The sequence below is a fragment of the Amphiura filiformis genome, chromosome 19, assembly GCF_039555335.1.
Source record: "Amphiura filiformis chromosome 19, Afil_fr2py, whole genome shotgun sequence".
Lineage (NCBI taxonomy): Eukaryota > Metazoa > Echinodermata > Ophiuroidea > Amphilepidida > Amphiuridae > Amphiura > Amphiura filiformis.
In genome coordinates, this window is record NC_092646.1 from 48,469,431 (window position 1) to 48,493,181 (window position 23,751).

Sequence of the window (23,751 nt, forward strand, 5' to 3'; positions counted from 1 at the left end):
TTTCTTTTTGACATTGGGGGGATGAAGTTGGAAAAAAAATCTTGAAGTATAGTCAATCCAGCACCCTTTGGCGACAAAATTAGTTTATGACATAAATGCGCGCGAAGTGCGTGGAAATTTTTGCTATTTTGAAGCTAAACTGATGAAATATGGTGTAAAAGTAGATTAAATGCGCGCGAAGCGCGCAAAAATTTGCACTTTTGGGGCTAAAATGTGCAAATATGAGGTTAATTTGGTCAGAAACCCATTATCAGGCGTCAACATTGGGGGGATGATTGTATGGACCATCCCCCCCTGGCAAAATATTGGGGGGGATAAATCCCCCATCCCCCGGGATCTACGCCTATGGGTATAGACCACTTGACATGTGACGTCAATGCCCTGCAGTATGCGCGCGAATTATGACAATTTCCATTGTTCTTTGCCCTGCAGTGTGCGTACGCATCGTAGTTTGCTCAGGGCACGTGCATTTCAAATCGCCCACCATATTTCATATAGTACAAGAAAGCCATTGAACAGTGTAGCGGTTTGTTTGAGCCTATCGACAGACGAGTCCCTCGCCTTTGTTGATAAACAATGATTTCATATTAGCATAATGACAGTACTCATCAGTTAATAGCCACTTGGTGAATAGATGGGCATTATCAGCTGTCAAAGAGATGTCTTATGCAGCTGCCAATCACGATAGAGGCTTGAAAACATTTTGTTATAAACCCAAAAGTGATATAAGGACAAAACTGTGCATGTTGGTACTGGATTGTTTGGATTCTTATATGTTGAAAATCCCTTGTAGTAGTATTTTTATGTGTAGTGTATATTGTTTATAAATTATACAGCTTTTCAATTTTGGGCATTAATGCTCTGTTGCACTGTTTTCATCAACCTATTTTGTCGTAGTGCATTTCTTATGTGTGTGAGCCGAAATGTCGTGGTAGATTGCAATCATGCTTTTTGTTGAACTGTACTCCGCCATAACTACGGTGAAGGACACCGGTTCAAATCGTTTGTTTGGAGCCAATCAATAAAAGAATGCAGGGCCTCTATAAGTTAAGAAGTGACGTAATAATCGCAATAGATGAATACAATGTTTGAATAGATCGCCCAACCATGCCAACACAATCCAACACTAATCACCTGTGTATGTCTGCAAACATAGATTGAATACAATACAGCTCTTTTCAAAAATACTAATCTTATAGGTGCGAGTGAACCGTTGCCTTGCCAGAGGTCTATACTTTGAATTTGTGTGCAAATAAATAAATAAATAAATAAATAAATAAATAAATAAATAAATAAATAAATAAATAAATAAATAAATAAATAAATAAATAAATAAATAAATAAATAACCGATCAGGAATTGTGCATTTTTGAACTTGTTCCTAATGTTCCTAAAATATCTGAGCCAAACTTTCCTTGCCCTCCCCCCACCCAACTTTCGACCTGCAAAAAAAATGCTTGCCCCCCTCTTTGACCTGCCAACCAATCTTTGACCCCCCCACCCCTATAATACTTCACCACCTCGCGGATACACAAAGTTATTGCACCACCCCTCAGCTGTACAAAAAACACATGATATTTTGACTATAACATTCGTAGAGAAACACTCGTTCTCTACGTTTCCTTTACCTAGACTCGAGGTAAAATCAGCCTATTTCCACGTGGAACCATGGTGGAACGTACGTTTTAATGCTACGTTGAGTCCAAAATGTCAAATCGCAAGGTAATTTTTTATACGCAAAGTATCACACACATTTCAATAGACAATCTCTGCGTATGAATATTGCGTTTAAATTTAGTCCATTTTAACACATCGCTGTACCTTTATTATAATGATTTGTTACAAACAAAAGGATCATAATAATAATTAGACTTTCCTTCGTATGTTCATTATCCTTGACTGTCTTTAACATATTGTGAAATGGACAAATTTTGTGCATTTTCAACGATGTATCTACGTCGATTTCGCACGTGGAATATCTTCAAAAATAGCTAAATACGTGACCTCGCTTCGATACAGGAGAGTGGTTTTGAATAGATCAACGTACGTCCGATGTCTACGTTTGGAAATCGCAACCTCTCTATTGTAAATAAGCAAATAAATAATCATAAATACGCAAATAACATGACACAAAACTATACAGCACATCAGGCCACCATATCCAATCCCCATACCAAGTTTGAAGTTGATCAGTTATGGTGTTGCAGAGTGGATTAATGAATTTGCTCCCCCCCCCCAGCCAAACCACATGAGAGCCAAACAACCAACCAATCAGGCAGGCAACCATGTGAGCCATAACATATGGTCATTCTCCAGTTAGGGGTGTAACTTTTGATCTTTCGGGTTGAAATTTTAAATCCCTTATGTATGCTTCTGTTTGCTGAAATCATGGATATAAGTAGTATAAATTCCAGTAAAATAATGTTTCAAAGCTTAACCTTTAGATTTATAGTTTTTTTTTAAAAAGGAGACATTTCCATAACATTTGTAATTGGACTATTGAACATTTTAACATCGATTGTCATTTTTTATGGATATTTCCCAACCTTAAAGATGGTTTTTAAGTTGAAATTCCTACACTAATTTGAATATCTAACTTCATGTACAAATACCACAGGTGCTCATAAAAGTACAATATTTGGCCAACGACTACAAGTTGATATGAAAAAATAGGTTACAAATATCATTACAGTATAAAGCCAAAGAACTAAATATCAGTTATGTTCACCACTGTATATCCTAAACCTGAACAAAGCTAAAGACATATATGTCAAATTAAAACAAGCAGCCAATACCTGTACCCTTTAGCTCTTATTTAAGACCTATTTGTTGAAATTGGTGAAGGATTAAAGAAACAGTGATCTAAAATCTATGAAAGAAACAAAATCGAAAGTTCCACATTTGTGCTCTAATATAATCAAGGAATGCACAACGCTAGTTTTAATGTGCTAATCAATGGAAGCACGGCACTAGTTCTCTTGTTCGAGAACGATTTGTAATACAAATCAATAGGGCATGGAATGGAGCAAACTGCAACTTTTTAATTTGCATCTTCCTTGGGTTTTTATTAGATTGTGTCAGTATTTCTTGAACGATTTCAAAGAATGACATCTTAAAAGTTGAGCTTAAAGATGCAGCTATTGGCTGCTAGTTCCAATTATGACATATCTGTCTCTGTTTAGGACATACAGGGGGTGAACATAACTGGTACTAATTCTTTTGCTTACTGTGGTATGCTACTACATGTACAAGTATTGAATTTCAGTTGTGACAAAAAGAAATTATCACATCAAGTAATGAAATAAGGCTCTTTTGTTTCGGAGACTTCAGTCACTGGCTGTTAACATTGTAGAACTAGTTTTATGAACAGAACACTGTTGGTATCATTCAAGATGTTATTTTCTTATATTTATTGAATCAATGCATGTACTTCTATGTGGCAAATATTACAGATTTATCACACTTTTTTTCATCCATTTGTTAAGTATGGTGTTAACCACTTAACATACATGTGAAGCCTCCGAAAAAGCCATTTAGCTCTGTACGATCACAAATCAATGGTCAGTATGGCCACCATCCACAGTCTGTGGATGCACGAAAGTGAATGTAAAATAAGGTAAACACTGCATGGTAATATTGCTGCAGGTGCATCTTGTTGTGTTGTTGATGTTGCTGGTGCATCTGCTGTTACTCCTGCATCTGCATCAGGTGCTATTGCTGGTGTGTCATCCGAGTCTGAAAAAAAAAGACGGGTAGAAACAATAAAGGTTTAAATGAACAGCATGATTTCAAAGTGTTTGGGTCTAGTCAAATAAAATTGGGCATAATTATAGGGCTATGAAAATTCAAATTTTCCTCAATTTTGGTAGAAGAGCCACAGCTTTTGGAGTTTTACTCAAGGTGAATTGATGAACTGGAGGTAATATCCCGAACTGGCATTCTTCTCTTCCGTGGGGATCGATCTTCTCTTCCATGGGGATCTTTGGAACTGCTTGGAGGCCGGTCGAGTGCAGATCCGTCAGTACACGCTTTTCAATAGGGAATAAATGCTAACCTCATCGTGACATCATCCAAGCAGCAAAGTTCATTTCCCATTGAAAAAAAGCGTGTACTGACGGATCTGCAGTAGACCGTTCTGTTGAGAGCCTTAAAATGCATGGGAGTCTTGACCACTATCACATACCAGTACCACCTTTATGTCAGTGCCCTCCCACACACACACACTGATGGTTCCCCATCAAAATGAAAATAAGCCCTCAACTATCCCAAGTGTAGATACAAGGTGTGATTCATATATTGTTAATTTCAAATGAGGCCACCATATACTATGACCGTACCAAGTTTACAGTTGATCGGTGATTGCGTTTGAGCTGCAGAGTGGATAAACGGAAATGTAGGCAAACCATGCAATGAGCTCATTAATATTCATAAATATGCAAATAATGTGATGCAAAAATAGAGGTAATTTTTGGGCTAATTTCTGCCCGTCGTTGTGTACAATAGTGGTAAGAATTGCTGAAAATGTTCTTGAAACTGAGCAAAATTCTTTTTTTTTTAAACTTTAGGAACGATCATGCGTTACGCCTTTGAATAGGCAGTGACAACACTGGGTCGAAAAAGCCCTTTTACCCATTGTAAAGCATGTCAATTCATGGAAAATTAAAACTCTTTTGAAAATTAAGCTTGGAAATTAAATTAAGTTTGGAAATTAAATAAGCCCTTTTGTAAAAATATAACCCATTGGCATCAAAAAACAACATAACATGCAGAAGTCAGAAAGGTTTGTATATCACGTAACTAACGAAGGCACCACCCGAGCAATACAAAAAGAATCACGGGCCATGTCGAATTTGATTGTCAGAAGCAAACTAGTATTTGCTTTTCGCTTCTCATTATAAAACATGTCCCAATGCATGTCAGTGAGCTCAAATAGGAACAAAATATTTATCTCTTCAAAAGAGATTTGTGAATCTTAAAAACATACCAATGTGCCACCAGATCAAGACACAGCTTTTATTGCCCATCATGACCCAAGATCAGAACATCTCTGCCAATTAGAAGAATGATCTATTGATCTTGTTACTGCAGTTACTTACCCTGGTCTCACTGTGCTTCTTCACCTTTGCCAGAGGAATAATAACTTTGAAGTCCTCTTCTGTGAATATGCTGCCTCTCACAGCTACAGCAATTCCAGCATGAGCTTGGTTTTTTTTTAACTTTCCCTTTAAATCTCTGTGGAAGGAAGGAAATATTTTAATGATAAAAATAAAATTCAATAATAATCACAGAAACATTTTGATGCATATTATAAACTCTTCATAAACAAAAATTTGATTTACATTTCACAATGCTTCTTCCACAAAATTTGCATAAGGTGATAATACAATATTGCTTTTTAAAACTTATGTTAGTGCACGTTATCGAGTTTGGGTGAGCGGTGGCGAGTGAGAGCGATCGCTCACCTCAAACGGCAAGGCCTGATATTCTTGTTTCAGTCAGATTTCTAATGTGTCATTGGGATGAAGAGGCTAACCATGTGGCATACAGTTCATGTAAGTTTTGACTAATAAGTTCTTACAAGCTAAAAGTTACTATGCTTGTTTTGCCTCTAATTTTCTACAAAAATAGTACAATTCCATAATTATTATTATTACTATAAATGGAAGCAATTTTAATAAACAAAATCAAAATAAAGACTTTTTGTTTTTGTGTATTTGTGGCAGCTATTATTATTAGCACATGTTTTGGATGAATAATACATTAATTTCTAACAATTTATGGGGAAGTATGAAGAGTTGCTAATATTTTCACCACTATGTTGGACGCATGATTTTTTTACTGGACACAAATATTTTATGCATTTGCCACACATTGTATGCATCATGGGTCTGCTTAACAGGATGCCTGAATTTCTTGTAAATTATGTTAGAATAGATTACAATTTGAAATGACTTGTTACTCTTGGTGGGTGTGTAGGGTTTAAACTCTTTCCTTAGAGTAGTTCCAGTAACTGTAACTCGTCTACCTAGAGTTACAGTGCACTCTACTCTTATCTTTTCCACAAATAAGAAACATCACAATACGTGGGCTCCTTTTGGGCTCTAAGGATGTAGCTGAGAAACTCTCTCAAGGACAGTTTGGGCATGCACTGATGATTTTAATCCCATTGTAACAGGGTTTGGGCGTGCCTGGATGATTTTAATCCAAATGTACTGGTCTATACTGGGGTACTCACAATAGGCCGGTGGCAGACCAAGGTAGGTTGGTTTTGCCAGTTAAAGTGTTTTTGTTTCTGGATTATTGTTCTATGGGTGGTACAAAATGGGCAATTCGAGATATCAAAGGTCAAAGTTTATAAAAGGGTAAAATTATGTCCAATTTTGTCCAAACATATGTCAAATTATTCCTCTTGCCATAAGGATTCAGAAAATATATAGTGTCACATATCTACGACTTGTCGTTGTGGAGTTATAAGCAAAAAGGTCAAAGGTTAAATAGAGAACTCCACAGGGGTTGAAATTGAAAAATGCTCCAATTTTGATGAAAATGGTCTCAAATTGGTCTTTCTGCACCACAACTCGAATAATGAATAGTTTGCACTACCTAGAATGTCTTGTTGCCATGGTAACACATCAAAAGAGGTCATTGTCAATTGAGTCCTACTGATGTTGACCTACTGGTACTTCTTTGAATGCTTACCTAGGTAACGAGTCATTACAGTTGGTTATAACTATTCTTTATTCGATTGAGATAACAGTGCCAACAATTTAAGACCATTTTCATCAAAATTGGAGCATTGTATCTCTTTCAGCCCCTGTGCTTCTTCAAAGTTAACCTTTGACCTTTTGGCTTATAAGTCCGAAACAATAAGTCGGAGGTGGGTCAAACTATACTTTTTCTGAATCCTGAGGATCAGAGGACCAATTTGGTATGGGTTTTTAAAAAAATTGTGCAATTTTGAATTTTGACCCCTGTATAAACTTTGACCTTGGAAATCTTGAATTCCCCAGGGGTGACAATTCTACATCCCCCATAATCGCATTTTGTACCACCTATAGATTTTAAAATAATCAGCAAAGAAAAACACTTTAACTGGCAAAACCATCTGACCAAATAAAACAATAGTTTGCAGCCGGACTACAAAGTTGAGGTGATTGATCTACATTGATCTCATCTTTTGGGTGAATTCAAAATTTCCTGAGTTGGCAAAACCTGCAATCTTCATGGGAGTAATTTACTTAGTGCAAAAGTGGTCAAAATATTGCTCTGAAAAATGTCTTGATTTTCATGATTTGGAGTTATCATATTGAGCAGCATTCTACTTGTGATGTTTTTACACTGTGTAGAGAGGGTCTACAGCATCTCTGAGGTAAAACTGACAAATACAAGGTATATTTCTTGATGCTTGAAGTTTGGATTTCTTAAACGAGCAGTGCATCCCTATGTACCGCTGCAAGACTTCAGGTCCGTAGATGTCATTATGTTTATGATAAAGACTGAAGTCTTGCTGGCAGGACTATCCCTAGAGAAGTCTTTTTCAGAGGGCTGGGTTTTAATTCTATTGAGTCCCACCAACAGAGCTCTGAGGATGGCACTCAATAGAGCTATCTATTTTCCACAGTACAGTACAGTGGCACCGATAGGGAGGGGTGCAAATTAGGTAGACTGTACCTCTATCAGACAGGACCAGCTAGAATTGGTCTAAAAGCAATATTGTGATAAATTGGATTAATCATACCTGACCAAATTTATTCTGTATCACCCTTTTTTATACATGTAACAAATATTGGGTTACAAGAATAAATGCATTGACACTCGAAAACCAAACACAAACAGGCCCTGCCTTATTGATAACTTTCTTGTGAAAAACTATACATTTTTTAATGTATGGAAAGCTTTAAAGTGGTTCACTTACATGTTCAAATTACTAGTATTAGCTTCCGGCCTATGAATATGATCATGTTTATTTATTATCTGATGCTCACAATCACATGTACAGGGTGCCTTCAAGTTCTGCCAACATTAAGATTAACCTGGCCATATCTTCCATCATCTGCCAACAACATCCCTTTCATCATAAAGAAGTTGCAAGTGTCATCATCAGTTCTGTGGGTACAAAAAAAAATGTAGTCATGCCATGTAGCCTGTGGAAAATTTATTCCAAAAACATAGCACTTTTATTTAATAGTGTAGTCTGCAGGGCAGGGTACATGTGTACATACACTATGTTAGGTTTAATATTGTTATTTCACTCCAGAAAATTGATTTCAATTCTATTCAAATGCAATTCTTTCTACACCTGGAGTCTTGCTATTCAATTCCAATTCAATCCACCTAGCTTTAGAATTAATTCAATTCGATTCAAATTCAATTTTTCAATTTCAAAATCATTTCATTTCAATTCCAATCCAATGCAGTGAAATTAACAGCGAATCAATTTCAATTCAATTCTGAGCATTCATTTCAATTCCAATTCCAATACAGTTGCAGTTTGTGTTAATTGACCAAAGGCTGAGGCATGTGTTAAAGTACGGTATTGGGAATATTGATTTTTTGTGCCTTATTTTTTTATTTATTTTTTACTGTAACTTTGTAACCCAGCAAGGTATTGAGATGGATGTTTTGGTATTGATGTCTAGTTTTTATACAATGTGACCAGTTTTGTAGGTTTCTGAATTCTAACAAAACCTGAGAAGAATTACAATCATTTATGTGTGAAAGCATCATAAGCATTTATTTTTTCTGATTTTGAGCATGTAACAGTAACACATTTGGCCCCCAATTCATGGCGCATGACCTTTAAACGCGCTTTTAAATTTCAACATAATCCCATCAGCCCTCGAATTAAGGATCTGAAGGGGCACGGCAACTTTGCGAAAAAAGGTGTTTTTCAAGTTCACCGACAAGCATGAATACCTAGCCGATGCACGAAGTGCGGGGGCCGGGGCCAGAGTAGTCCACTTGCCCATTTTGCATTTTGCCGGGGCAAGTATGCAAAATGGGCAAGTGGACTATACGGAGAAGTCTACTTGCCGCTTAGAAGATGATTTTACTTCACTGCGCAATCTCACCAAAAATGCTACCGGTGACAAGCGGCAAGCCGATATATCGATCACTCCACCGCTTTGCCGCAGCGACAGCACCACTGGGGAGTTGAATTCAAATCAACTCGGCAGTGCTGCTCTGACGTATGAAAATACAAAATACGATTTTGGAGCGGTGATGAGCGCGCGAGCGGCAAGAGTGGCTTTCAGGGTCATACCGCTGCCGCTCAGGTCAGGCAACGCCGCGGTGTGCCGCTCTGCCTGCAGAATTGCAGAAATGAAGTGAATTAGCCGCATGATCATAGTGAGGAACACCCCACCTTCGCGTCCTTTATCATATGGGTGTCTAGCCTGCTACGGTGGGGAATGCTTACGTACATTTCCCCGATAGCGAGTCAGTTCCACACAAATTCAATGGGTGCGACAACAAAACTTGCGCGCAGTGCGCTGTGTCATGTTGGCTCCCGATCTCCTAGCATGCTGTGCGGATGAACTTACTGGGGACCATCATGATCTTCCGCTACGTGTTTCAGGAACTACTTATTGTCCAACGTAGTGAAGAGCAGTATTCCGTTTAAAAAATGTCAGTATGATAACACTTTAACCGTCAATGACAATGTCTGTGCTGACGAAACTGTCTAAGTTGAATGTGGATAACTACATGATCATGATGCATGAGGCTTCATGCCGCTCGGCAGAAAGTATGAAACCAGCATAAGATAGGGTACCTCGAGCTAAAACATGATATACATGTACTAAATTGTCTGATTTACAATGTATCTCGCCATGGCGACTGAGCAGAGTCAGCAATGTCATGATGCATGATGTCGATCATGTCGATGACACATCCCCACATTCGTGACCTAAAACTACTGTCCGTGAGTTACGAATTCAAGCGGAATACAGTATAAATGTTCAACACTCTGTACGTGTTTTATCTTACCTTTAATTTTGACGGAAGTTCAAGAATTTGACCTAAAACCAGCTGCCGAATCATCACCCGACATGCCTATAATTATATGCATGTATGGTTGAGTCCAATCGCAACTTCATTTGTCAACAATTTATGCTCCCGGTGCATTTAACTTAATTTTAATTCGCCCAAACGAACTGCTAAATAGCACCAACAAAATGCGAAAACTTGCCATGGAAAATGCAATAAACATACCATACACCATATCATGTAAAACTAACGAAGAAAGTTTATTATTAAAATGGTCCTATAGCAAAATATGTTGACAAAAACTCAAACTCACGTAAAAATGCTCTGTTGTCATGTATTATCAGGTCGTAGGGATTTCTGAATAAATTGGGTTAAAACTTTTTAGCTTGGCAACACCCCGTGCTGCTGTAGTCTTGAATCGATACATAACGATATACTGGTTATCCTAGGCTAAGACTACTCTGCTGGTACCAACATATATCGATACTGTTTGTACACCAGTACCCCTTATATATGGATGCTGCTATAGTCGACGGGTGATATTATTTGGTCGAGCGCTTGAGTGGCTTCAAGTCGGATTTTGAAAGTTGCACTTAGCTCCTATTCAAGCCAAATGCGTTGTACTGTGACCAATAAATGACCATTGCTTTTGTCCGCCAAATTCAAATGAGTATGTGTGTCGCCTGTTGGATAAATTGATTGCGATGACCATCAATTGTACTCAATGGTCAACAATGGTAAGCATAAATCAATATGAGGTTGAAGTCAGATTACCTAACATGGTAGGACAGGTAAAGGTGTCCCGAGTAACCAACGATGGCTGAATTGAGTCAAATGCCAGGCTAGATGTTGCAGCCCTAACTAGAGAGTTCTTGGAAACAGAGGGGGTGGATACTCTCGACTGGCCTGCAAAGAGCAGTGACCTTAATCAACTAGAACACTTGTGGGACACTCTGAAGAGGAAAGCTAACAAGGCAATTAAGCCTGACACCACCTTAGAAGGCCTTCAGTGCATCCTGCTCAGGAAATGGCGAAACATTGACCAAGGAAAGATAAGACACCTTATTCAGAGCATGCGACGACGAATCCAGGCAGTGATAGACATAGTGATGGTGGGCACAGCAAGTATTGAGATGTCAGCAGAAAGAGTTCATGAGATAAGTCAGATATAAGTAAAAGGGTAGCAAGTATTGAAGTTGGACGTCGAAGGAGTAAAATAAAGTAAAGTTCATGGTTAAGTAAACAGAGCACATCGGTGTCCTTTGTCTTGATTTTGTGTGTGTGTGTGTGGGGGGGGGTGTACACGACGAACGCATTTGGCTTGAACTGGAGCTAAGTGCAACTTTCAAAATCTGACTTGAAGCCACTCAAGCGCCCATAACTCAACCAAATGATATCGTAGAGCAACAAAAGAGGTATCAAAATGCGCAGGGGAAAGCTGCGCTTTATATACATTAAATAAGTTTTTGCTATATATTTCAGTTCCCGATATATCTGACAATCTATAATCGTTTCGATACTTTATGGGTTGAGTTTATTTATGGGTCAACAACTGCGTATTACTTTGAATGTGAAACTGAGATGTATCTAATGTACGAGCCACAATGGGGAGTGCATTAGATGCATCAACATCTCAGTACATTAAATGCATTATTTTATACAATTTCATAAACGAGAAAATACTCACATGATTTGTGCTATTCCTATAAATTATTCAAAATGCTTACCACGGAAAATACGAGCAAAATTGATAAATGCATCAACTCGCAAATCTACAATATGCGAACTCATACATACACTCATAGATAGCGCGAACAAAAGAGAGCAAACGACAGAAAAGTGCAAAGCATGCAACATTGTAACCCATATCCCAGCTTACATTCAAAACGACAGACTTTGTTTTGTTTGTTGGACAGCAATCTTTAAAGGTAGGTGACCTGATATATTTGGAAAATCAAATTCTTTAAAACTTACGTATAACATAAAATGTCATCCCTGTCAATGCAAAAAGAAAAAGAAAATGTAAATGTTTTTTTGTAAATGTGACTAATTCCTAATGGAATTACCGATATTTTTACAGTGAGATATTGGTAGTCTACAGTGTTTTTATTAATGATAATCATCATGATCATGTAGTATATTTATTTCAAGTGAAAGGCCCTATTTTTCTCATAAACATATTGAAATTAGAAGTTCCAACTCAGTGTATTTCCGAAGATATCATCAAACTGCCTAATTAGTCTAATTCGGCAGTTTTTTGATGATTTCTTCGGAAATACACAGATTTGGAACGCCAAATTTCAATATGTTTATGAGAAAAATATGAGCTTGTTACAGAACAAGTTTGTTTTGGTTAGTGAGTCAAGGTCACCCGAGTATTATTATTATTATAAAAAATGTCGTACGAGCATGAAATTCGGAAGGCACAGTCAACATTTTAAAGTCAAGATTTTTGGAAGGTCATTTTGGGGTCATCAAGTGTCACACAGGGGTCATCTGAGGTCAAATTAGTAAAACATGTTGTATGGGGATGAATCTTGGTAGGTGCAGTCAACTTTTAGTGTCAAATTTTTGAAGGTCATTTTGGGGTCATTCGGGGTCACCCAGGGGTCAACTGAGGTCAAATTGGTAAAAATGTCGTATGTGCATAAAACTTGGTGGGTACAGTCAACCTTTAGAGCCAAAATTTTGAAAGGTCATTTCGGGGTCATCCGGTGTCACCCATGGGTCATCTGAGGTCAAATATATTCTCAAATCGCCAAAGATTATCGCAGGTTCGTGAAATATGATGAGAAGGACCACATGAGGGTGGTTATAATATAACCTGACTGAAATCTTACACCAAGCACATAAACCAAGTTTTAAAAAAAACGCGAAAGACGGGTAACCACCTAGTATGATATAATATTTATGTGATTTGATAAAAAAGTAACTTGGTTATTCTTTCTCATTAGATACTGTTGCTTTATTTGAAGGCAAAACAGAACAATCAACCTGAACTTAAGGCAGCTGTGTACTCTAGACATTGTTTCTTTCGCAAAATTGAGGGTTTTTTTGATATGTTTGTACTTTGTTATGTTTTTTATTAATACAAGGAATGAAAATCCAGATTTGTACACTCCAACTGCAATATTTTAAGGATTTCATTTCACTATTCCACTCGTGTTTGAAAAATGAAAAGAAAAGAAAATATTTGTTGTACCAGCAGGGTACACGCTCGCATTAAACGCATCGCGTTGCGTATCGCGCAATTTGTTAACGCACAAATACGCTACGCATACGCAACGCTTATCTGCATGCGCGGCGCATCTTATAGAAACACCAGGGAAGCACAAAACCTAGTGGTCAAATGGCTCCGTTTTAGCTGATAAAATGTGGGTTTTTTAAAGTTCTTTCCCCGATTTAAATATCAAGTTATGAATGGATTTTGCTCAAACTTCTCAAGGGGCCGTGGATTTACCCGATGTTTATGTAATGTAAGGTAGAAAAATAAAACTGCCGCATTCTCCTGCGAGATTCGATGAAAGTGCAAAATGTGACCACTTTAAACTTCAACGGCCATTATTTCAATGTTCATTTTCTCGGTAAAATGACGATTTAGGTACACGATAACTCAATAAATACAGCATCTATAGGTAAGCAAATAGGAGAGTAAATCTAGCACTTTTGGGGGCCAACTAAGGAACTAATTGCAACAGAATTTTTTTCACCACAATGCATTTCCTTGAGGTCCCCAAAGTACCATATTAAAAGTCCCAAAATATTCAAGTATGGGAAAGGTGCCTAATTTGCATAAATCCAAAATGGCCGTTAAAATGTCAGAAAAATCTAAATTTTGACATACCTTCACTTCTAGATAGCATATTACAATGATTAAACATTCTATGAAGGGGTTTTGGACCCATCGAGTCTAATGGGATACGTTACAAAATGTCTACACAGCAGCATCATTAGCATATTTTCAAAATGGCCGCCAAAATGTAAATTATCTGTATATTACACAGGAAGCACATCATTTCGTATTGTAGAATAGCTTGGAACAACTGCAATATTGTTTTTGTTTCATCACAATAATCATTTGAGAACCCTTAAATACTATACTAACAATACCAAAGTATCCAAGTATCAAAAAGATGATTAATTTGCATAAATCCTAGATGGCCGCCTGCAAAAATTCAGAAGATGTAGATTTTGACAAACCTTCACTTCTAAACATGCTAAATGGACTCTCTAAATGTAAAAGAGTGAAAAACTCACTCCCCAAAAGAGTGATTTACTTACAAGACCACTCAAAAAGAGTGAAATGTGTTTTTTAACTTTAAAACCACTCTAAAAGAGTGAAAACCACTCTAAAAAGAGTGAAAACCACTCTAAAAGAGTGAAAACCACTCTAAAAGAGTGAATTATAACTATTTCAAGGAAAGAAAAAAAGCAAGGTACACCAACTTGACGTGGGGGAACAAGTAAAATACAGACTAGACAGTACGAAGGGGGGGGGGAACAAAATAGGCATTAGAAGAAAAAGTGTACTAGAACAAGCGATGAAAATCACTGAGCACATAAGTAGACAAAAACCAAACAACCAATGTAGGCCTAAAACAGGCAAAGTTCGGTGCAGAGTGCCAAAGTTTAATTGCCAAAAATTACCCATTCCAGAACCCACAGAGGTGTCAGGAAAACAGTACAAAAGTACACTGGAGTGATGAAAATCACTGTGTACATAGTCGACAAACAAAACCTAACAGACAAAAAAGCAACCGACGTTTCGAGCAGATAAACTGCTCTTCTTCGGGGACAGACGACAAAATATTAAATTAAACAACGAAAACTACATGCTGTAGTTTAAAACCAAATACAAGACAAAAACTGAAGGCAAGTAAAAGGTAGCAAACAAGACAAGCCCAGAGCAACTATAAGCTATGTCTTTACTGTAAGAGAGCATGTTCACTACTGGGTCAGTCCATGTCGAAACAGATTGAGTGTACACCCACCCTCTTGGATTTTGCTCTCCTTTGGCTCAGGGGTACCTTTCATGGATCCCTAGGTGAGGTCACAAAAAAAATTCAAATTCCATTTCGTTTGCGAATGGCGGGCAATCAAAGTTTGGCGACCTCGACCAAAATTGTGAATTTAAGGGGTCCAAATGACAAAGTGCTCTCTTTGAGGGGCACTTTCTTCTTAATTGAATCAGTTGTGATCCTCTTTTGGAATGTGGTCACTCACTGGCTGTGTCTGAAATACCTAATGCCAAAATAGATAGATTTCGGAATTTCGTTGGGATTTCAGAGGGGGTCAAAATCAGCACTTCGTACTGTTCAATCAAATTATCTTGATTTTGAAGGACCCATGATAATGTCACAGTGCACTTATAGGTCCTAATTATGTTCAGAATGGATTAACCATATGCCAATGTCTATGAGCAATTAAAAAAAGAGAAATTTCTAGACCCCTACAGAATTTTAGGCCACCCCTAAAGTGGTTCAGCCACAAATGGCACTTAAAGTCGGCAAATTTTGACCCCTAATAACTTTAGGTGTACACCAGATATGAATTTCTAGTCTTTTGCATCTGAAAGAATGTAGTTTAATGTTACTAGGAACATAAGATTTGTTTTGTATTTTTTGTGTTTTAGTATTAAGTTGACGCTTTCAAAAATAGTCATTTTTGCCTAACATACCATGCATACAGGATACGGTACAAAATGCCAATTTTAGTATGATATTTTTTATATTTTTGATCACTTTATAGCCATTTGTATTATTTATCCTGATATTTCAAGTTGCTCTTGAGTCAAGTAATAAGAAAAAACTACTTTCTAATCCTCTGTATGGATTTTTAAGGCGGTCAAAAATGCACTTCCTGGCAACGATGCACATGCAAAGTACAGGTTATGTGGGTCCAATTTGCAGAATACTCCCAATTATGTCAAGTAATATATCAAATTACTCGTATGGTCATGAGGATTCCAAAATGTATAGTTTGTTATGTGTCAGACCTTTCAGGAGGGCGCTATGACGAAAAAAAATGTTCATAGGTCAACGACCTTTTGAAAGTATCAAAACACAAAAAATACAAAACAAATCTTATGTTCCTAGTAACATTAGACTACATTCTTTCAGATGCAAAAGACTAGAAATTCATATCTGGTGTACACCTAAAGTTATTAGGTGTCAAAATTTGCCGATTTTAAGCGCCATTTGTGGCTGAACCACTTTAGGGGGCCTAAAATTCTGTAGGGGTCTAGAAATTTCTCTTTTTTGAATTGCTCATAGACATTGGCACATGGTTAATCCATTCTGAACATAATTAGGACCTATAAGTGCACTGTGGCATTATCATGGGTCCTTCAAAATCAAAGATAATTTGATTGAACAGTATGAAGTGCTGATTTTGACCCCCTCTGAAATCCCAACGAAATTCCGAAATCAATCTTTTTTGGCATTAGGCATTTCAGACACAGCCAGTGAGTGACCACATTCAAAAAGAGGGTCACAACTGATTTAATTAAGAAGAAAATGCCTCTCAAAGAGAGCGCTTTGTCATTTGGACACCTTAAATTCCCAATTTTGGTCAAGGTCGCCAAACTTAGATGGCCCGCCATTCGGAAACGAAATTGAATTTGAATTTTTTCTTGTGACCTCACCTAGGGGTCCATGAAAGGTACCCCTGAGCCAAAGGAGAGCATAATCCAAGAGGGTGGGTGTACACTCAGTCTGTTTTGACATGGACTGACCCTACTAAGTGCTGAGAAGTAATATGCAATTAATAGACAACTCCAGAGGACAATAGGGTATTGTCCTAATAGTGCTCAGCACTATGTCGAGTCGTGCGATTTCGGTGTTAAAAGCAAACTTTCACTTGATTTTGTCTCTTGTGGGGGTAAATAATGGGAAAAAAGATGTTTGCATTTTTTTATTTCGTGGGAAGTGGTAAAATCCAAGGTGGCCGCCAAAATCCTATAAAACTGACTGACAGATGCAAAAAAAGCTATATATCACTCTCAAAATATGCTAAAAATGTAAATTTCAAACACTGGAACTATGTAGGCTTGTGTCAGACACTCAAAGAAAGATTGAATATTTCGGGGTAAGTGGTAAAATCCAAGATGGCCGCCAAAATCCTATAAAACTGACTGACACATGCAAAAAAAGCTATATCGCTCACAAAATATGCTAAAATGTTAATTTCAAACACTGGAACTATGTAGCCTTGTGTCAGACACTCAAAGAAAGGTTCGGGGTAAGTGGTAAAATCCAAGATGGCCGCCAAAATCCTATAAAACTGACTGACACATGCAAAAAAAGCTATATATCGCTCTCAAAACATGCTAAAAACGTAAATTTCAAACACTGGAACTATGTAGCCTTGTGTCAGACACTCAAAGAAAGATTTACTATTTCAGGGTAAGTGGTAAAATCCAAGATGGCCACCAAAATCTTGTAAAACTGACTGACACATGCAAAAAAAGCCATATACCTCTCTCAAAGTATGCTCAAAAACTCAAATATAACTTTAATATTCTAGAATTATGATTATTATTCAATAGGGCGACCAATATGGCTGCTTATATACTGCTTAAATGTATATAAATGCATGAGTTTGTTTTTATGATCACGCTTCCAAGTGTATAATTATGTCTTTAAACCAAAAGCACAATGTTTTACATAACCAGACCCCTTGCCAGGTCCAAGATGGACGACATATCAGATACAGTATAGTTGGCTTTTGCTATGAAAAAGGTGATAAATCCAGGCCCAATTACTGATAATTACCCCCTTTGGTCAATTACACTTCCAGCTAGACAAGCCCACCCCAATGATAAACCACAGCAGACAATCCAAAAGATAGGAAATTGTTATGTAATAATGTTATTATGATACCTGTTGGCACACTTTTTGATAGTTCTATAATGGGACATCAGCAGGAGCTAATTGGAGGGATTAGTGGTTTTGATTTTTATTCCTTTTTCATAGAGCAACCAGAGTATTCCTACTCATGGCACTAGTGCATGGTTATACACCACCAATAGGCCTGGGCGATGCATGGAAATGATGAACTATTTGTTTGCGTGGCATCTGAGAAGACTGTTTAAAAACACTGTATTGACCAAGTTATATTGCCAAAAAAGTACATTTTGAGTTTTGATACTTCGAAATGGTATATTTTTCTCATTATATGACACCTTTTAGCATATATTCGCTCTATCTAATTAATTGCATCTTTCAGCTTCGAGGGCGCAATGCCATTTTGTTTGCGGTTCAGTGCATTTAAACAACAAAAGTCTCATTTCAACCTATGTCGAGTTTTTGATCATTTTTGATCATTAAATAATCAAGTTTCACCTGATATTGGTGGCGTTTAACTATATTAAAGCAGGTGAGAGTTCTAAATTTGAGAAAATTTCACCTGAAATCAGCCATTTTGCCATTGACAACAGTGTAATGGGTTTAGGGGTTTAGACTGCGTTATCCTAGATTCACATCCCTTATCGGGGGTTAGGGCACCTTATCTGGGGTTTAGACTGCATTATCCTAGATCCACGTTCCTGATCTGGGGTTAGGGCACCTTATATGGGGTTTAGACTGCATTATCCTAGATTCAGGTCCCTTATCTGGGGTTAGGGCACCTTATCTTGGTTTAGATGCCTTATCTGGGATTTAGACTGCCTTATATGGGGTTTGTGTTTCTTATCTAGGGTTTAAGGTGCCGTATTTGGGTTTTTAAACTGCCTTATCTGGAGCTTACGTCCCTTATCTGGGGTTTAGATGCCTTATCTGGGGTCTAGACTGTGGTATCCCCAGTCAACATCCCTTATCAGTGGTTAAGGCAGCTTATTTGGGGTTTAGACTGCATTATCCTATATTTACATCTCTTATCTGGGATTAAGGTGCCTTATCTGGAGTTTAGACTGCCTTATCTGGGGTTTACGTCCCTTATCAGGGGTTAAGGCGCCTTATCTGGGTTTAGATGCCTACAGAATGGATCTGGGATTTAGACTGCCTTATGTATGGTTTACATCCCTTTTTGGGGGGTTTTACATCCCTTATGGTTTACATCCCTTATTTGGAGCCTTATGGGGTTTAAATGCCTTATCTGGGGTTTAGACTATGTTATCCTAGGTTTACGTCCCTCATCTGAAGTTAAGACGCCTTATCTGGGATTCAGATGCCTTATGTGGGATTTAGATGCCTTATCTGGTGTTAAGGTGCCTTATCTGGGGTTTAAACTGCCTTACCTGGGGTTTAAACTGCCTTATCTGGGGTTTACGTCTCTTATCTGGGGTTTATGTCTCTTATCTGGGGTTAAGGCGCCCTATCTGGGGTTTAGGTGCCTTATCTGGGGTTTACGACCCTTATCGGGGTTAACGATCCTTATCTAGAGTTAAGGCACCTTACGTGGGGTTTCGATGCCTTATCTGTGGTTTATGTTCCTTGTTTAGGGTTAAGCCACCTTATTGGGGGTTTGGACTGCTTTATCTGGAATCTATGTCCCTTAAGCTGGGGTTACGGCGCCTTATCTGGGGTTTAGATACCTTATCTGGGGTTTAGACTGCGTTATGCTAAGGTTAGCCCCAGGTAAGGATCGTAAACCCCGGATAAGGCCGTATAAACCACTGATAAGATAAGATAAATGCTAAATTCTGCATTTTAGTGGTGGTTATTTTTAAATTTTGGCGGCCATCTTGGGATTTAAAGTCCTGTGCTGTTTAAGATTATACCAATGGATTTCTAGACCCTGTAAACATGGGTATAGACACCAGCATCATACTTCTAGGACTTTCTGCACCTGAGATATAGCCAAATTAATTTTCACTGGCGGCCATTTTGAAATTTTGGCAGCCATTTTGGAATGATAGGTCAAAGGCTGTTGTAAATGACTCTATTGGATTCCTTGACCCTGAAAACATGGGTATAGACATCGGAATCGTGCTGCTGGGTGCTTCTCTGACCAAGTTATGGTCATTTTAAGGGATTTTGGCGGCCATTTTGAAAAACGCCCTCTATCAAGAGTTCTCCACACTTTTCGATGGTGCAGACCCCTCTCATTTTATTCAGCGTCCTCAAGTCTATAAAGAAACACCTTCAAAACTTCTTGTACTCAACCCTAGAATGGGACTTCCATTCTGTACCCTACTAAAGCGCAATTTATGAGTAAAATATGGCAAATTTTCAATCACGGCGGCCATCTTGGATTTTAGGCACTAAACGGTCTTTAAAAAATGCAAACATGTTTTATTTCAATCTTTACCTTTCAATGTAATGAAATCAATTGAGAAATTGCTTTTAACAAACAAATCGCACGACTTCCCTTTGTTCAACATAGCGCTGAGCACTATAATTGACTGAGGATGTAAATGTCAAGAGGGTTGCAATCAATAGAAGAGAAATAGATTGAAAAGAGGATATAGGACTAAATAGGAAAAAAAGTGTCACTCAAACATATAATAAGAAACCGCATCATCAGTTCCTATCCTGAGGCGCTTCAGAAGAGAAAATATGAAGCGGATTCAACAAGTTTAAGACAAGACGGATTTGGGGATATAGACAAGAGACAAACAAGGGGGGTCCTAGGTCCGGAATCATGACGGCTTCAGGGGATCACCAGCAAAATCAGAAAAAGTAGGTAATGGTGAATCCAACGGACGAGGACACAAAACACATCAAGGATCAATAAATGATACAAGAGGATACCTTGATTTCAAGGAGTTAAATGAAGGACAACTCGACAAATGTGTTGTCCTTCATTTAACTCCTTGAACGAGTTGAAATTCACTCTTTTAGAGTGGGTTTCACTCTTTAGTTTCACTCTTTTTGAGTGGTTTTAAAGTTTAAAAAACCACATTTCACTCTTTTTTGAGTGGTTTTATAAGTGAATCACTCTTTTGGGGAGTGAGTTTTTCACTCTTCTAGAGATGACTATTACAATGATTTAACTTTCTAGGAATGGGTTTGTGGACACAACCATTCTTATGGAATAGGATATAAACTGACCATAGAGAATGATCACTAGCATATTTTCAAAATGGCCATAGGCCTATTAACACAACCGTATCACTATGTACAACTACACTTGGAACAAATCAACAGTTTCTTTCAGCTTAATACAATGTATTTGAGTTTCCTGAACAACATTCTAAAAGTTCTCAAATATATATATATATGTATGGGAAAGTGTGGGAAATATTTATTTGCGTAAATCCAATAAATGTACCCAATATGGCCACCAAAATTACACAATCAGAAAGAACACAATCTCATTGTTGGATCGTTACTCTTCCCACACAAGAAAATCCATTAGTTAACTTGGAATTCTCCCAATGGAATGACAGTCAACCAGAGACTATACCTTAATCAACCGGAAATGGCGTAATTCCTTAAAAGACGTTAGAGTGTACAGAAGAGCTGATGTTGGAAGTGACCATACCCTGGCAATTACTACCATCCACGTAAAATTTGATCTTTTGACATGCATTGGCTGAATTAGATGCTAATACTGATGTTGATGAAGATATTTGTTGATACCATAAATAGAGCATCAGTAGAACACCTTGGATTCAGAATGAAGAAGAAGGCAGACTGGATCTCAACCGAGACAAAGGAGCTTATTGACAAGTGAAAGGTAGTCAAACCAGCAATGGATAGTGACTACCGTGAACTCAACATGCACACAAGAATATTGCTTAATAATGACAAAAAAACCTGGATGAGCAAGATGAAAAATGAAAGTCTACCAGCTGAAGAATGTCATTGGTAAAACCAGCAGAAAGGCCTCGCAGATACAAGATGCCAAATGAGAAATACTTAAGGCTGCTCGACTGCAGAGATGGGCTGAATCTGTTGACCTGCTCAACGCTGAAGAGCCTAGTGAGGTATTAAACTTCTCAAGGTTCAATCCTTGTGAAGAACTGAAAATTGATATGGAACCACCAACCAGAGAAGAACTTCACAAGGCACTTAGCTTGCTTAAACGCAACAAAGCACCGGACATTGATAACATCCTCCCCCTCACTTCTCAAGGATGGTGGCGACAACATCAAAGAATGGTTGCTGATAATTTGTAAACTGATAAAGGCGAACCGAGAAAACACCAAGAGAATGGGGACAAGGCATAATCCTTCCATTGCCCAAGAAGGGAGACCTTTCTCACTGTAGCAATAACTGTAAAATAATAAACGTAAAATGAGAGAAAACCAAACTGGTTTAGGGACGCTCAGGCCAGGATTAAATATTCGGCCTGAGCCAAATCATCGAACCAACAGCTACCAAGCTTTTATTAAATGCATTGACTTTAAGGCTGCCTTTGACTCATCAAACATCTCTATGGGAAATCCTGCACATCTATGGCATTCCAAGGAAGATCATCAACATCATAAGTAACTCTTATTATGCCACAACATGTGCGGTCAAATCAGAGGGCTCCCTTTCCAACTTCTTAAGTATAGTCACTGGCTTAAGACAGGGTTATATTTGGTCACCATTGCATTTTGGCCTTGCCATCGACTTCGTATAGAAAGCAAGGAAAGTATAACCCTTCTACCTAGGCGAAGCTAGATGTACCCGGAGGTAAAACTGGTTGATCTAGACTATGCTGACATAGCCCTCCTAGAAGATCCTGATGCCAAGATGACAGATACAACTGAAGCCATCACTTGGTCGTTCGAAAATAAGAGACATTGAAACCAACAGGAAAAGGAGACACATCAAAGAATCAATTTGGATAAGGAAGAGGGGGCAGGCTAATACTCTCAACAGGGATTGTGGGAACTACTTCCTTCCGCACATCTATGATCAGTTATTGACAGCACCACCTACGTCAGCTACCAACAGGAAGCAGCCGACGTCAAAGGTCAAAGCTGGTCATTCAATTTGAAAAAGTGCTGTGTTACAGCACGAAACGTCATTGAGGTATGTTAACATCACCTTTATTTGGATTTGTTTGAGAACAATTTAATATAATTTTAATGGACAATCCTGATGAATCTATTTGCGGACTTGCAGCTTTTCTTTGGATGGATTCAAGCTGATGTTTAAGTTCTCCTGTATGCGGATCCCAAACTGTGGACGAATACTGAGCTGAGGTCTGATCTTAAGGACATATACCCAACAACGAGATACGTGTCCTGTAAAAATCAATTAGCCAAGTGTGTATGGACAATATATGCATGGTTCATTGGATACCTGTATACATGGTGTTTGTGACCCGTTTCCACAAATTCCAGTCCATATTTTTGCAATCATGTTTACTTTGTAGACATGGTACAATCTGTCAAGAGTATCAAGAATTTTAAAAAAATTATCATTTTTAAAATTTTATTAAGTAATCCATCTTTTTAAATACGTTTGTGCGTTGCTTATTTTGTTATGCACTCCTCAACCAAACTGTACTTATCACAGCGGCGTGAAATGTACTTATCACAGCGGCGTGAAATCTACGGGTCCACGATTTCATATTTTGTTACCCCAGCACAGTACACCCCCCCCCCACACCCCAGTTCGAAAAGACTAATCAAATTAACATTTTACCGAATCATATATTACGGCTCTAAACAGCACGTTAGGAGCCACTCGTTGTCGCATGTGCTGCAGCTGCCATGTTATATCTGATCATTTGGCTATTCTAGAAAATAAGTGCAACCCCCTGTAGAGGAGTAAAATTTCAATCAAATAAATGTTCGGATTTCTAAGTCTTCTCTCTGAAAACGACTGGAATTCCAGTTGCCAATGTCACTTGAAAAAGCTTGGAAATCCAATTAAATGGAGGACA

At 38.0% G+C, this 23,751-nt stretch overlaps 1 long non-coding RNA gene across 1 annotated transcript; it reads right to left on the reverse strand.

Annotated features, from left to right (window-relative positions):
- Nucleotides 1–3,496: 3,496 nt before the first annotated feature.
- On the reverse strand, nt 3,497–10,086 carry LOC140141408 (uncharacterized). Its single transcript, XR_011857404.1, has 4 exons — nt 9,988–10,086; nt 7,916–8,106; nt 5,097–5,232; nt 3,497–3,735 (listed from the first exon to the last, which is right to left on the reverse strand). It is a non-coding gene; the product is annotated as an uncharacterized lncRNA (long non-coding RNA).
- Nucleotides 10,087–23,751: the final 13,665 nt, after the last annotated feature.